This window comes from Callospermophilus lateralis, unplaced genomic scaffold (genome assembly GCF_048772815.1).
Source record: "Callospermophilus lateralis isolate mCalLat2 unplaced genomic scaffold, mCalLat2.hap1 Scaffold_123, whole genome shotgun sequence".
Taxonomy (NCBI): Eukaryota; Metazoa; Chordata; class Mammalia; order Rodentia; family Sciuridae; genus Callospermophilus; species Callospermophilus lateralis.
The window spans coordinates 1,893,604-1,909,902 of record NW_027512416.1 but is presented as its reverse complement, the minus strand read 5'-3'; the positions used below and the strand labels follow the sequence as shown (position 1 = coordinate 1,909,902).

The following is a 16,299-nucleotide window of genomic DNA, read 5'->3' as shown; positions in this document are numbered from 1 at the left end:
CGTCCCCGGGCCCCCGCGGGGTGGGGGGGGGGCTCTAGGCACACAAACGGGAATGTTCGCCTCGGGTCCTGGCGTAAACGGGCTGTCTACCCGCAGGACCCGTGGCCCTCCAGCTCCTGACCCTCCAACCCAAAAGCGCTGGGTCAGAGCCCCAAGTGGGGAGGCCGCAGGCCAGTCGGAGACGCGCTGCCCAGCACGCGGCCCTGGGGTCTGGGGCACTCACCAGCCTTGGGCACCTTCCGAGGCAGGTGCCTGGGACCCAGACCCCTAAGCGACCCAAAACCCGGTGGCACCGTGGTCACGCGCAGCTTCTTGGGAGGGCCCCAGCCAGAAGCCATCGCAGCAGAAGCGGGCGCGCGGTGTCCCGCCGCGCTTTCGTCATGTTGCCGTGCAGCTCCAGAGAACAGAAAACAATGTGGGTCTCCTGAGCACGGCAGCTCCCACGGCCGCAGCGTGTTGGAAAGCGAAAAGGAAGGCCTACCTATTTTCAAGCGGCTGAAACGGCTCCTGGCCCTGGCGAATCTGCTACTACCCTCGCCAGAATTGCGGCCCTCCTGCCGGAAGTCGAGCTTCCTCCATTTTGTGGCCCGCCATGGCGGTGGTGTTAAAGTTGTGGCCAGGATGCAGCGCCTTTGACTGAGGGGGTAAGCCAGGCAAGCCATCGGGAACGTGGTGGGGAGCAGCAAAGTACCGGACCGGACGCCGGGGACCTGTCATGTACGGCGCCGGCGGGGCCGAGACAAGCCCGAGAGGAAAGGCGGCACAAGGAGGAGGCCGGGCCAGGTGGCACCGGCGGCGGGGGCAGTCGACTGGAGCTGCTGGTGTTCGGCTATGCCTGCAAGCTGCTCTGGGACGGCAAGCGGGCCCTGGCCCAGGAGCAATGACAACACCTCATCCCCTGGATGGGGGACCACAAGCTCCTGATCGACAGGTCGGTAGCACCCCCGACCCGACGCCCCTGCGGCCCTCCCCTCCCCCGCGGCGGGTCCGCCTGGCACAGACGTGGGATCCTGGCGTCAGGGGGGCAGGATCGCATCGCCCGCCCCAGGGGTCCGGCTGCAGCCGGTATCACAGCCGTCGCCGAAGTGATCGTCTCTGCTGGGCCGCGCGCCCCAGGCGGCCGCCGGCCACAACGCGCGGTGGAGCCGTGGGGTCGGCGGCACTCGGCGCCATGCGGCGGCCGCCTGGAGCGCGCTTTGTTCTCCGCGATGCCGCCCTCGGACCCCGCGAATTAGCCTGCGGCCTCCCCGGCCAGGAGGAACCGGGCGGTGGGCGAGGCCCCGCGCGGCTGACACCCTGCCGCAGCGGCGTCCCTGGGGCTGGGCCGCCGCGGGTTCTCTTCCAGTGTCACCGCCCGGGCCCGCGGAGGGCCGGCTGGCGGCTGGGTGTGTGGTTGGAAAGGGCGAGATACATGCTGTAGGGTGTTTGCTCCCTGCTCGCTTCCCTCTCCCCGGGGTGCTGGGATGTCCCTGCTGCTCGGGCAACACTACTTCTGGGGCCCAAACTGAAAGGCTAACCATGGAATAGTCTCTCCGAGTGAAGGAAGCCATGTTTGAGACGATTAGAACTGCATTCTGCAAAGCCCTGGAACCTGACTGTAGGGATGACCTCTGAGCTGCCCAGAATGGACACAGTAATGATCAAATAGGCCTTTTTCCGTCCCTTACATTTCCATTTGGAGGTAGAGCTAGGAAACAAGGACTCCGAGAAGGGAGGGTTGCAGATCAGATTGGCTCTAGATCTAATGCTCCACGCTCTGCTCAGACGTGCTGTGCCTTTGAACTGCCATTTCTATGGACCGATGTTGCCTGAGCTCTAGGGCTTGCTTTCCATAGTGTGACTTGTAATGTGCATTATTAAAGTTCGGTGAGCGCTGGTGTCTCAGCTTTTCATGCAGTTTCCATGTCATTCTGTACATGATTTGACTTAGATCTCTCAAGACTGGTGGAGAGCAAACACTACACATGTAAATGTGTAATATTTTTAAATAATAGTTTACATTTGTAAGTTAAGGAGGTTTACACTAAAATAAATCTAATTTTAAATATTAATAAAATGCAAATAAATAAATAAAATAGTGCAGCTATTTTGGAAAACAATCTAGTGCTCCTTCCAAAGGTTAAACATAGTTATATAATCCAGAAATCTCACTCTTAAGAACATATTCAAGAAAAATAAAACTGAACATAAATATTCACAGCAATATTATTCAAAAAGTAGAAACCACCCAAATGTCGATAAATTGATAAACATGGAATGGTTAAATGTGGTATCTCTATACAATGGCATGTTATTCAAAAACAAAAAGAAATGAAATACAGTACTTGCAACCTTAAAATCATTATGCTAAGTGAGCACATATTGTATAGATGGTTCCACTTGCATGAGATTCCCAGAATACATAAATCTCTAAAGACAGAGAGTAGATTAGTGGTTGCCTAGAAGCTTATGAAGAAATGGAGAGTTCAGTGTTTCTTTCTGGGGTGATGAAAATGTTCCAAATTTAATGGCGGTGATGATTACTGGGCAACTCTATGAATATATTAAAAACTATATGCTTTAAGTGGGTATATTTATGTGGCATATAAACTATATTCTCTATTTTCAATAAAGCTATTATTTTCTTAAAAAAATATGAGACCACTATACCCAATAAACTAGCAGATATAGAAAAAATTCTGAAATTAACAAATGTTAAGGAACATACTGACAAAAGAAAACCCTAATCAGATTACCAGTGGAATATAAATTGGTACTACTTTGGAAAGAGTTTAGCATATTATATAGTGCCATGGTTTTTGTTGCCCAAAGACACACTATGATTACTGGCTTGGGCCTCAGTGTGGTGCTATGGGAGATGAAAACAGTGGGGGATGGAGGTCTTCCAAATGGATTTCAGGACTGTTTTTTCTATTTCTGGAAAAATGACACTTATTATCATTATTATTATTATTTTAAATATATATATGACAACAGAATACATTACAATTCATATTACATATATAGAGCAGTTTCATATCTCTGGTTGTATACAAAGTATGTTCACACCAATTTGTGGGTATTTTGATGGGAATTACATCAAATCTGTATGTTGCTCATAAAACCAATTTCAAACATATACAATCATATTAGTAGTGATTTTAGTGTCCCAAAAGAGATCTACTAAACAATAATTACTGGGCTGGTTTGGTGACTTGTAGTCCTAACTACTCAGAAGGCCAAGCCAGGAGGATTGCTTGAGTCCAGGAGTTGGAGATCAGGTTAGGCAACATAGCAAAACCCCCATCTTAAAAATAATAATAATTACTGATGTCAAAACACATCTCAATCATTATGATAGTCACTAACTCTTCAGTGTTTTCCTTGAAACTCTAATATACAATTAGTGAATGTCAATTTAGGACTAATTGTGCTGTTTTATAGAGGAGAAAGTTGATTATAATGGTAAATGAAATCAGCTATCATGAACTGATTTGTGTTTATTTAATTACAATTATCATGCTGATGACTCTACATATTAAGTCTCCACCTATAGTCCCCTAGGTGCTAATTTTAAAAACATGAGTTTTCATTAAAAATAAGAAAATAAACCCCTCCATATGCATTTCAATAATTCAAATTGTATCATAATTTGACTATTATGACAAAGGAAAATCAATGCAACTAATTCAGATCTAAATTTAAGATTACACAGTGCAAAAGAGGGAATAGTCTTGGAAAGGGAAGTAGAAAAATGTAAGATCCCTCTTAGATGTCAGAAAAAGTAAATTCAAAAATGTGATTTTTTTTAAAGGTAGTGTTAACTTGAAGTGGAAAACAAAAAGCAAAAAAACCTTTGAAGCAAAGTCAGTTGTGTTTACAAGGGCCTTTGGGTTTCTTTGATGTTTTAGTGCTTCTGGTTTTTAAAATGTTGATTTGTGGAGGATGGGCACAGGGGATTGAATCTAGGTGCTTAACCACTGATCCACATCACCAGCCCTTTTTTACATTTTTTTTTTTATTTTGAGATAGGGAATCCATAATTACTAAAGGCCTTGCTAAGTTGCTGAGGGTGAATTTGAACTCAAGATCCTCCTGCCTCACCCTCCAGAGCCACTGGGATTACAGTGTGCATCATGAAGCCCGGATTTTATAATCCTTTCTTTTTAGCTGATAAGAGAAATTACAAAATACAGAATACTTGCAAACTACAAAATATAGGATACTTACAACTAAAGGTGCTTTGTTAAATGATCAGAGTTTAACTTAAGTTTCAAGCAGTGACTCTCAAACTGGGAGAGTGATACTATCTTATCAAGAGAAGTTTAGAAATGCCTGGGGGCATTTTGTTGTTGTTTCACCATGACTGAGGAAACTACTAACATTTTTTGGCCAGGCCCATAGATAGTATATAACCTTCAGCTAGAAGGAAGAGTCCAAACCAAAGTACCAATAGAGTTCTATCAAGAAACCCTGGTGCAAAGAAGTAATCTACCAAGGTCTCTTACTTAACTGCAAGGAAAACACAGTTGCAGTTAAGTAAGAGAACAGAGCAGGTGCCGGGTGCAGTGCTGCATGCCTGTAATCCCAGTGGCTCTGGAGGCTGAGGCAGGAGGATCCTGAGTTCAAAGCCAGCCTCAGCAAAAGTAAGGCCCTAAACAATTTAGTGAGACCCTATCTCTAAATGAAATACAAAATAGGGCTGGAGATGTGGCTCAGTGGTCTAGAGCCCTTGAGTTCAATCCCTGTTACCAAAGAAAAATAGACCACCCAGGTGACTTGTATGTACCAGTAGGTCTACCTAAAACGAAAAGGAACTTTATGCAGTCAAATTGTTTTATTATCCATTTAAATATAATTCTTTATTTCTTTATGTTTGTCAAGAAGTAAATATATTTAAGATAAAAAATGAAAAGTAATAAAAGAATGACAAGTGTAGGAACCTAATGATGACTTACACTTTTTGATTACAGACTTGAGATTCATCTGAAATGACAATGCAATCCCTAGCTATTGCAACAGAAATCTTAACCTCTGAGTGAAAAAAAAGAGGGATGTTGAGATACCTTCAATCATCTTTTCTCACTTCTGCGTAAGTACCAAGAGAGGTTGGCCAAAAATATTTTAAAACCTAAAACATACTTTTAAACTTGGCTTTTCTTTAAAATAAGTGCAAATATATGATATGGCCTAGTGTTAATTTACAATCCCTACTTTCTTATGCTGCGACTGTCTTTAAATGTGCCCAGTTTGAACTGAGATGTGCCATAAGTCAGATATCAAAGACTTATTGTGAAGAGTGTAAAATAACAGTTATATTTTAATTTTGATTACAAGTTAAAAGGATGACATTTTGAATATATTGGATTATGTAAAATGTATTATTAAATGAAGCTCATCTGTCTTTTTAAAATATGACTTCTAGAAAATTTAATTTACATGTAAATTGAATTTACATTACTCTAATTAACATGTAGAGTTAATATTATATTTCTATTGGTGGTTCTAAGGGATCAGTGAGAAATAAGAGAAAGATCATGTTCAGATTCTCTATTTCATCATTTGGGTTTGATGTCATTCACTGATCCTCTTATGTATTCCAAACCATTTCAAATTTCATGTGGATTTGGGTAAGACTGAGCTTTCATACTAATCGCAGAGAACTTACTTTCCCATATATGTTTGATCAGTGTCCCCCACTAAGTATAGTCTTCATAATAGTGTTTATGATCCTGTTTCTAATTTTATACTGCATGCATCAGTTAAAATGCTGAAGATTCAGGAGGGCTTGCTTTGCTTCAATGTATGCTTTGGTAGACTATATGTTATCCCAAAGAACATATTTTCTCCTCCACTCTCCCTGTCTCCTCCAAGAGGTGCTTGTGATCTTCCAAGCACACTTTGGGAGGATGTTATCAGCCTTACTTTGTTTCAGTGAGAAGAGAACAGTTTCCAGAGTAGGCACTATCTAAAAATGGCTCCTTAGTGATGAAAGCATTTATTTCCAAGACTTTTGTTGCTTTGTCAATTGTCTATATTGGCTGTAACAGCCAGGATTTTGCTGTTTAATTATTTAAACCACATAAATGGGCAATCTTTCATATATTATCTCATTTTCTTCTTAAAAAATGAACTATACAATTTTAACTTTGACCCATATTTGTATAGATGAAATATCTGAGACTCAGAAAAGTTAATGAGTTGCCTATAGTCACACAATTAACTTCTGACTCTTACTAGAATCCTTTTGGCTATATTCCTTACTTCTGCTGTTGTTCTGGTAAGGAAGTAATTTATATTTCTGAAAACTAAATGGATCAGTGCAGGGCTGGGGATGTGGCTCAAGTGATAGCGTGCTCGCCTGGCATGCATGCGGCCCGGGTTCGATCCTCAGCATCACATACAAACAAAGATGTTGTGTCTGCTGAAAACTAAAAAATAAATATTAAAAAAGCCAAAGAGTGCACTGTGGAAATTGAGATGTATAGGCCACATGTCCCCAATATCTGTTCTGCATTTATTTCAACACACCAAATATTTGACCTCCATGAAAAGAATGCCAAGATAAATTAGGCAGAACCAGAAACAGGAACTCATATACATGCCATATATTAGTGGCAATTTCAGATGTTTGAGTTTCTTTCTTTGTACAGTTGAAAGTGGTATAATATTTGTCAAGGCTAGACAAACAGTAGATGCTGGCAGAAGACCTTGCCTTGTATATGACTCACTCCCATTAGTTCAGTACACTTCGACATGACTTTTTAATTGTGGGGAATGCCTCAGCCCTACTGGTCATGCCCAGCCTAAACCTCCATCTTCCCTGGATTTAAGGACAAGATACTTGTTTAAATTCCACTTAAGTTATATTATCCCTTTACTTAAAGTTTAATATTTTCTGCATTTTTATTAAGTCTAAATCCTTATGCTTGATTTTCAAGGAATTTCATAATCTTACCTAAGCACACAAATATGTCATCCTTTATAGAATCCTTTCCTCTTAGCAAAATGAGGTGTCCTTACTGTCCTTTAAACATATTTCTTTCTGATGAGTCTTTCTTATGCTGTTTAGTTCACTTGCCTTTTATTCTCTTTTTAGAATCTGAATCCTATGTACTTATCCAGGTCTAACTCAAATCCCAAGACTCATATCTTACTTTTAACTCTTTAGTGTTTACAATTTGTACCAAAATACATTTTAGCATTTATTTTGTGGCAGGGTAGGGCCCTTGCCACCCTCCCACTACACTAACTCTTACCAAAGAGGAAACTGGTGTTACCAAGAAAGACCTGTTTATTTTTTAGGAGTTCCCACTCTAGAGATTATAATGAGGATCTAGAGTCACCTCCACCCTTGGAGATAGATCCAAGATTGGGGTCCTTAGGCACAGGTGTAAAGGTTGATCCATTGCCTAAACCTCTTACACTGGCACAGAAGATGATGTACACACACACACACACACACACACACACACACACACCAAAACTCAGAAAGGAAGGAAGGAAGGAAGGAAAGGAGGGAGGGAGGGAGGGCCGGGAAAGAAGGAAGGAGACCCTTTGAAATCCATTGAGAAATGATATTGTTCTGGTCAACCTGAGAGAAAATGGATATTTGTTGTCATTTTCTGACTTTCCATATTGTGACCAAGCATAGTGCTCTTATTTTTATTAATTTTTTACTAAGACCTTTACTTGGATTCACCTGGTTTATAACTTTCTACCTTTAAATATAACTGAATCTGCTGAGAGGTGGTGGCAGAGTCTGTAATCCCAGATATTTAGGAGGCTGAGGCTGGAGGATCGCAAGTTTGAGGTAAACTTGGGGAACTGAGCCAGACTCTGTTTCAAAATAAAAACTAAACTGGGCATGGTGGCACACACCTGTAATCCCAGAAGCTCAGAATGGTGAAACAGGAGAATTGGGAGTTCAAAGCCAACCTTAGCAACTTAACGAGGCCCTGAGTAACTCAGTGGGACCTATCTCTAAATAAAATACAAAAGAGGGCTAGGGATGTGGCTCAGTGGTTGAGTTCCCAAGAGTTCCATCTCTGATAGCAAATAATAATAATAATAATAATAATAATAATAATAATAATAATAATAATAATAATAAATGAATAAATAAAAAGGGCTGGGGATGTAGCTCAGCATTAGAGCACCCTTGGATATTTGTACTAGGGAGTACAAAAAAAAAGAATTTTTCAATGCATATTACTTTTTGTCTAGTTTATTTCATTCAGAATCTCCCTGTTTTTGCTATTATCAATAGTTTTTTATTCTTGCTAAGTATGTTTCCAAAATTTATTATCTGTTTTCCTATTGATATACATTGGGTATTTTTTTAAGGAAACCAGGTTATATTTATACAGTGGAAAATTATTAAGCAATGATAATAAGAAGTACATTCACATTCAACAACTTGGATAAATCTTATAAAAATACATATGGAGCTAAAAAAGCCACACACCAAAAAACACATGTGTATGATTACACTGAATAAAGTAACAAAACAGGCAAAACTAATCCTTGTTATTAGAAGTTAAAATGGTGCCTAACTCTGGGGGAGTGGAGGGAATAATTAGGGGAGCAATGAGAGAGGGCTCATGAAGGTGCATTTGATGTCCAATTTCTTGACCTGGGTTAGGGTTTAGTGGATATGTTTACTTTGTGATAATTCATTGTGCTATACATGATTTTCTTTTGTCTGTTATATTTAATAAAAGAGAAGTTCTATTAACAGTAAAAAAAATCAATCTCTACATTCATGGAATAGTTAGTAATCAAATGCCTACTATATGGTTAATATGAGTATAAGGGTTCTGAGGCATGACATGTTCCCACAGTCCAACATTGGGGATTTTTTGACTATTACAAATAAAACCACCATGAATAGTTGTGCACAAGTCTCAGTGTGGATGTATGCTTTTATTTCTCTGGAGTAAATATCTCGACAGATGTGATTTAATTTTTAAAGCAACTGCCAAACAGTTTTCTAACAGTTTGTGCCATTCTTTGTACTACATGTTACAGTCTGCAGTTCTAAGAGAGATACCATAGTCTTCATCTTTGTCAACATTTGTTATGATCAGTCTTAAATTTTGTCCATCCTACTGTATGTGTAATAACACTGCAGTTTTGATTTACATTTCAAATTATGTTGGATACCCTTTCATGTGCACATTCACCATATTTGTATCTACTTTGGTGAAGAAAAAAATCTTCTGCCCATTCTTTCAAATTGGGTCATTTTTCTTATTAATAAGTTGCAAGAATCATTTGTATATCCTAGATATCATTCTCTTGAGAGATATATGTTTTGCCAATACTTTGTCCTAGTCTGTCAGCTTACCTTTCCATTTCCATAACAATGAATATAGAATAGACAAAGTTTGTTGTTGTTGTTTTTAGTACTGGGGATTGAACTCAGGGGCATACCACCACTGAGCCACATGCGCAGTCCTATTTTGTATTTTATTTAGAGACAGGGTCTCACTGAGTTGCTTAATGCCTCACTTTTGCTGAGGCTGGCTTTGAATTTGCAATCCCCCTGCCTCAGCCTCTTGAGTCACTGGTATTACAGGTATGTACCACCACGCCCAGCATGAGACAAAGTTTTTAAGTCTGATTTATTTCTGAGAGGAGAGAGAGAAAAAAGAGAGCATGAGGCAGAGAGAGTCTCTGCCAAGCAGCTTTTTATATTTTCTTCCAGAAGTTGTATAGGTTTAGCTGCTACATTTAGGTCTGTAGTCTATCCCTACCAGTAGTGTGTGAGGGCTCCCATTGATCCACATCCTTGCCAACTTATTATTACCTTTTTGATTATAACCATCTTAATAGATGTGAAGTAGTATCTCACTGAGTTTGTACATTTCCCAAATGGTGCTGGGTATCCTTTCATTTGCTTATTAGCTTTTGCTTATTCTCTTTGGAGAAATGTCTATTCTAATTTCTTGCCATTTGTCTTTTCATATTGAACAATAAGAATTGCTTATATATTCTAGGTAGTTATATTCTAACTACATGAATTGTAAATATTTTCTTCTATGATTGTATTTTCACTTTCTTCGATGGTAGCCTTTAAAAGTTTTAAATTTGATGAAGTTTATTACTTTATTATTTTTTCTTTTGGTGCTTGGGCCTTTGTTGTCTTAACTACATTGTCTACTCCAAGATTTACTTATGCTTTCTTACATTTGGTTTTGGTTCTTACACATATATGTGTTGTCCATTTTGAGTTCTTACATTTATGTCTGTGGTCCATTTTGAGGTAATTTTTATGTGGGGTAGGGTTTAACTTAATTCTTTTGCATTAAAGACTACATCTTTTTGAAATATATTTTCATTTGGAATGCAATTCTAGGATGTCAGTGTTTTTTTCTTTCAGAACTTGAAAATATTGATGTACTGTTTTCTGGTTTGCATGGTTCTTGAATGAATTTTGAGATTTTACTCTCACTCCTTTGTACATTATGGTATCTGTTTTCTGTAGATGCTTTACAATTTTTTTCTTAGCACTGGTTTTAAGCGTTTAGTGCATTTTTGTGTCATCTTTATCATTTTTCTTGTTCATTGAGCTTTTTGAATCTGAGTGTTCATCAGATATGGAACATTTTTATTTATTATTTCTTCAAATGTGTTTTTCTCATCTCTTTTAGGAACTACCATAACACATATATTGGACTGGTTGAAGCTGTGCATACTGATGCTCTGTTCAGTTCAGTCTCTTTCTCCGTGTTTCATTTTGGAGAGTCTCTATCACTGCATATTCAGTTTGCTGATATTGACTTCTTCAATGTAGAATTTGCTGTTAATCTCATTCAGTGTAATTTTCACCTTAGCCATTGTTTTATCTGAGTTTGAATTAGATCACTTTTATATCTTCTTTATTCTCCTTTACATGCTTATGCTTTTCCATAGCATCTTGAACATATGGTATACAACTGTATTAATGTCCTTGTATAATAACTCTATCACAGTATAATTAATGATCATTTCTATTAATTTTCTTTTCAACATGGGTTATATTTTCCTACCTCTTTGCATGCCTCATACATTTTTATTGGATTCCGAACATTGTGAATTTACCTTGTTGAGTATTGGATATTTTGTATTCTTTTAAATATTCTTGAGCTGTGTACAGCTTTTTGCTGAACTATCTTGGAAACATATTTTGTATTCTTTTAAATATTCTTGAGCTGTGTACAGCTTTTTTCTGAACTATCTTGGAAACATTTTTATCTTTTTTAAGATTCTGCTAGACAGGAGTTACCTTCAATTTTGGGCTAATTTTTGCCTTTTACTGACTATGTTACTTGATGCCCTTTTATTATAGATTTTCCATTCCAGCTGGTGATTACAAAAATTGATCTCCATGCCAACAATCACCACCACCTTCCATCCTGTTCCTTTCTGAAGATTCTTTCTCTGGCCTTACATGTGTGCCCATTGTTACTTAACCACAGACTTCAGGGGAACTCTCCATAGATTTCTAGAGAGCTAGTACATGTACACACTCTCTCTCCCTCTGCAGTTCTCTACTCTCTCCTTTACTCTGATCTGTGACTTCTAGCTGCATCCGTCTCTTCAGAGTTTAAAATCCATCTCTTCAACTCAGGAGATTTTCTATTTGAGTTTCCCTTCTTTGAATGTGGCCTGAAAAATTCTTTCCAGGGAATAAATTGGGATAATCCTAGCACTCATCTCTCATGCTTAACTTTATCTTAGAGGTCACTCTTATGCTGCTTATTATCTAATATCTGAGAACTGTTGTTGTTTGTATTTTGTCCACTTTTTTCCAATGTTTCATATGCGAGGGTAAATCTCTTGCCCCTCTTGGAGAGATTTAGTCCTCCATAATGTTTAACACTATTCTCTGGCACATCATTTACAATAGATGAGGTTCTTCCTGGTAACGGCAGCGTTAGGCCTTCTGAATGCTCCTAGGCAAGTGCCTTCACAAGTTTCCAATGGTATATGTTATTATGCTGCCAATTATTTGTTGCAGATATGTTTTTCTTGTCTCATTTAGATTGTACTCTGACATTAGAAACACTTCATACTTAGAATTTTATGTCCCCTCCACCCAAACTGGATACATTTACCTTTAACAATTACTCAACCCTTACCCCATAAGAATTCCCTTTGAGGTATTAAAGAATAATGCACTTGAGATTATTTATCTCCATGCCAACAATCACCACCACATTCTATCCTGTTACTTTTCTGAAGGTTTTTAACATAACCTTATATTAAACATCAATGCCACATATTTAAATGCTATGAGTAAAAGTGAATGCTGATTCATCCACTAATTGTATGTATCCTGGTAGAAAGAACTACCACTACCTTATTGTGGCCAGTTGAGAAATTTTCTTCTCATTAGCCACCAGACTAGTTAATATGTCTTTAAGGCAATAAGTTTAAAAAATGATACTGATAAATCAAAATATTGAAAACTCTACAAACTAAGCAGCTAGTTCTTCAGTAACTGGAAGCACTAACTATGCATATAAAATTATATCTGATTATGAGTCAAAGTAAATATCAAGAAGATAATATGCAATTAGATCATTTTGCTATTCTGATTTTTCCACCAGTGAATTATCATTAATCTCTATTCTATAATAAGAAAAATTCTACAACATACCATATTCTATAATAAGAAAAATAAGGAAAAATTAAAACTAGTTTTTAAAGATCTGCTTAAATATTCCAGTATCATGTAACCAAGCAACTACTCTCCACAACAACTATGTTTTTATTCAACACAAACATTCAGGGGTACATTCCTGGAGTTGAGGATGCATGCTGCTGAGAGGTGGACCTTAAATGCCTTGTTCCCATAGCTTATTTCCTCTCAGTACTATTTATATATGGGGCTTAATAGTTAATATATGTGTTTAGGTTAATAGTGTAGTATATTTATAATATCATTGGAACCATGAGTTTATCCAACAAATCATTTGTTAACTCTCTCATACATTCTAGGCATTTCCCTAGTCACTGATGTAACAGTAGCAAACAAAACAACTAATTTCCTGCTCGTGTTGGAAATTGTGTTTGAGGTTGGGTTGGAGCAGTCAAGTAGATAAACAAATGTAAGGCAAGTAGTAAGAGAAGTCTAAAGTGGTAAGGCAAGTCTGAAGAGAAAGAAAGGCAGCGTGCTGGGCTTGGTAGTCATGGCAAGAGGCTCTATTTGGTGTAGGGTGGCCAGGGAAGGCCTTTATCACATGAAATGCCACTGTTACAAAGACATGATAAAGTGAGGGGGTAGTTAGCTAGTCAGATGATTTGGGGAGTTAAGGTTGAGGCAAAGTTGCAAGTGTAAATGCTCTGAAGCAGGGGTGGGCTTGGTGTATTTAAATGGAACTAACAGAGCAAGAGAAGAATGTTAGGAAATGGGGAGAAAAGGATGAGGGGAGTCACATTGATTAAGAGCAGTCCATACTAAGGCAGGGCAGTCCATAATAAAGTCATGGCTTTTTTTTTCCTGATACCAGAGATTGAACCCCCAGGGGCACTTAAACACTGAGTAACACCCACAGTCCTTTTTAAAATATTTTATTTAGAGATAAGGTCTCACCGAGTTGCTGAGGGACTCACTACATTTCTGAGGCTGGCATTGAACTCAGGATCCTCCTGACAGCCTCCTGAGCTTCTGGGATTACAGATGAGTACGACCAGGCCTGGCTAAAGTCATTGCCTTTTATTTGGAAATGGGAAGCTATAGGAAGATTTTGAACAGAGAGACACAATCAAATTTATATTTAAAAATATCAGTCTACTTGCCATCAGGACAATAGATATTGGGGAAAATGAGGGCAGAAGCAAGGACAGAAGAAGGCTATGGAAATCATTCAGGTGACTTATGATGTGGGTTTGGCCTGTATATTGGCTTAGCAGATGCAGAGGAGTGGTCAGATTCTGGGCATGTTTCAAATTCTTACTTGGAAAGAAGGAAGTCAGAAAAATAAATAAATAAATTGCTGTATAATTTATATCAAATTCTAGAAAATGCAAAACAATCTATAATGACAGGAGATGTTTGGAGACAGCCAGAAAAGGTGAGGGGAGGGATTACAAAGAAGGATGAAAGACTCTTTTGATTTTGGTGATAGTCTCATGGGTATATTCATGTCAAAACTTATCAAATTGTACACCTTAAACATTTGCAATTTATTGTAGGTCAACTATATCTCAATAAAATTATAAAAATAAAGACATAATATTGTCTAATGGACTGGAGTTGGAATGTGAGAGAAAAGAGATCAAAGATGGTTTCTAAGTTTTGGGCTTTGAGCACCTGGATAATGGGAATTAAATTGTCAGAAGTACACTGGACCAATGGGGACCTCTCATGACCCCTGTAGACAAATGTTTGTACACACCTTTTTTCCATTGTTTTCTTTATTTAACATTATGAACATGGTGGACTACATTCTTTTCTCTAAGTTTTAAAGATTCAGTTAATTTGGGGAAACAACTGATGCGTTCATTGTTGGAGGTTGATGAATAACTTTAGCAGAGACTATAGTAACAAGCCCTTGGTCACAGACAAGTGAGAATGGCTCCACTAAGGATGGGAGCATTGCAGACATTCTTCCTTGGGCTGGCTAGCTTGTGCCTTTCCCCCCCTTAACTGTACATATCAGTAATTCAGCTATATTATGATTTAAATCAGATTTTGCTCCTCTTGTCAGAAAGTACAACATTTGCTTGTTAGTTGATGGGTTGTGATGAAAAGGCGTCTACTCCTTGGGTTTGAAACTTAGCTCCATTACTCACTGGATGTGTGACTGCTTCAATTTACTCTAAAATAAGGATTGGAATAGGACCTACTACTACTGTAAGGTACTATTGTTATGAAGATTAAATGAATTGATATGTATAAAACCTTCAGAATAACAACTGGACATAAAGAAAGTGTTCAAGAAATGTTAGCTAATAGCTTTCTTCTCTGACAATCGGTTTTGACAGTTGGTTCCCACTATGTTGTGGACTTTTTCGGACCAGGACCAGATATCTTGTCTTATGATTTTCATCCACTCCCACACCATGCTAGGGCTTTGTCCAGTGTCTGGCATGAATGGTAGCACAAAATGAAAGTTAAAAATATGCTGTTGAATTAAATGATTTCTTTCCTTATGGATAAAGATAAGAATCTCAAGATCTTAGCCCGAAGACTACTGTCCATCTCTCTGCCCTCACTTGTCCCCGCCTTAAAAAAGAGCAGGCCATAGTCTCCAGCTTACACCCTCACTCACAGTTCCATTCACTTTCCTACTTTCCCCTTTCCTAATCAGATGGATCTTGGGGTGGGTCTTCAAGGAACCTCTAGGAGTTTGAAGGGGAGGGAGCTTGAAACCATAGACTAGCTGTCACAAGTCATGGGTGGGATTTGGTAGTTCAGAAAAGGAGGTACCAGACCAGGAATGGGGGATGGTAATGATGGTGAAGTGGAGTAGGCTTGTTCAGGATGGACCAGAAATGAGAGGTTGAGGAAAGCCAGAAAGGACCAGTTGGTGGAGTGGCGGGGGATGGGTGGGTGATGAATGGAATCATGCGGAGGGTGGCTTGTGAGGGTACAGAAGCAAAGGCAGGTGATTGGACGAGAAAGAGTCCTAGTTGCCACGGCAGCGACTAGAGGAGAAGGTCTTCAGTTGAGGAGAAGGTCTCCACTAGAGAAGGACGGGGAGCTTCGGCTCCGTGTGTTCCCCAGTAGAGCCAGTGCATCGACCCCCATATATCCCTGCTGACGTGTCAACCGGGAAAGGCTGAAGCCTTCCCGGGCACCGCCCCTCCGCGCCTCGCTACCCACCGCCCCCTGAGTCCTGCAGCCTACTCCACCGCGTCACAGGCTCCCTGAGGTGACCACAACATGGCTGCAGTGCCAGGGCTGCTCTTCTGGCTGTTCGTGCTCTGTCCGACCTGGCGAGTGCTGGGCCAACCGGACCCGAGCACCGGCCGGCGCTTCTGGAAGCACAAACTCTGTGCAGACCACGAATGCAGCAGTGAGTGCGCAGGCGGGCGGGCGTCCTCGGGTCTCCGCAGTGGCTCTTCGGGGCTGCATGGGGCTCCGATCCCCCCCAGTCCCCAGCCCCGTGGGCTGGGCTAGGGGGTCGCAGGATGACGGGTGGGGCGCAGTAGTGACAAGAGCCTCGGGACCCTGCGTGTCCCCTCCGGCTCTGCCGGCACCCCGGCCAGCCCGCTCAGGTTGCCAGGGGCTTCGATTCCCACTTGTTGCCAGTGTTTTATTTTTCTCTACTGACTGAGGCGGGGGTTGGGAAACAGGATTCCCCAGGGACAGCTCTCAGTTTATTC

General features: G+C 40.2%; 1 pseudogene; it reads left to right on the top strand.

Moving 5' to 3' along the window:
- The first annotated feature begins 15,856 nt into the window (after positions 1-15,856).
- The window catches only part of LOC143640134 (transport and Golgi organization protein 1 homolog), a 38,985-nt pseudogene continuing 38,542 nt past the window's right edge, over positions 15,857-16,299 (top strand).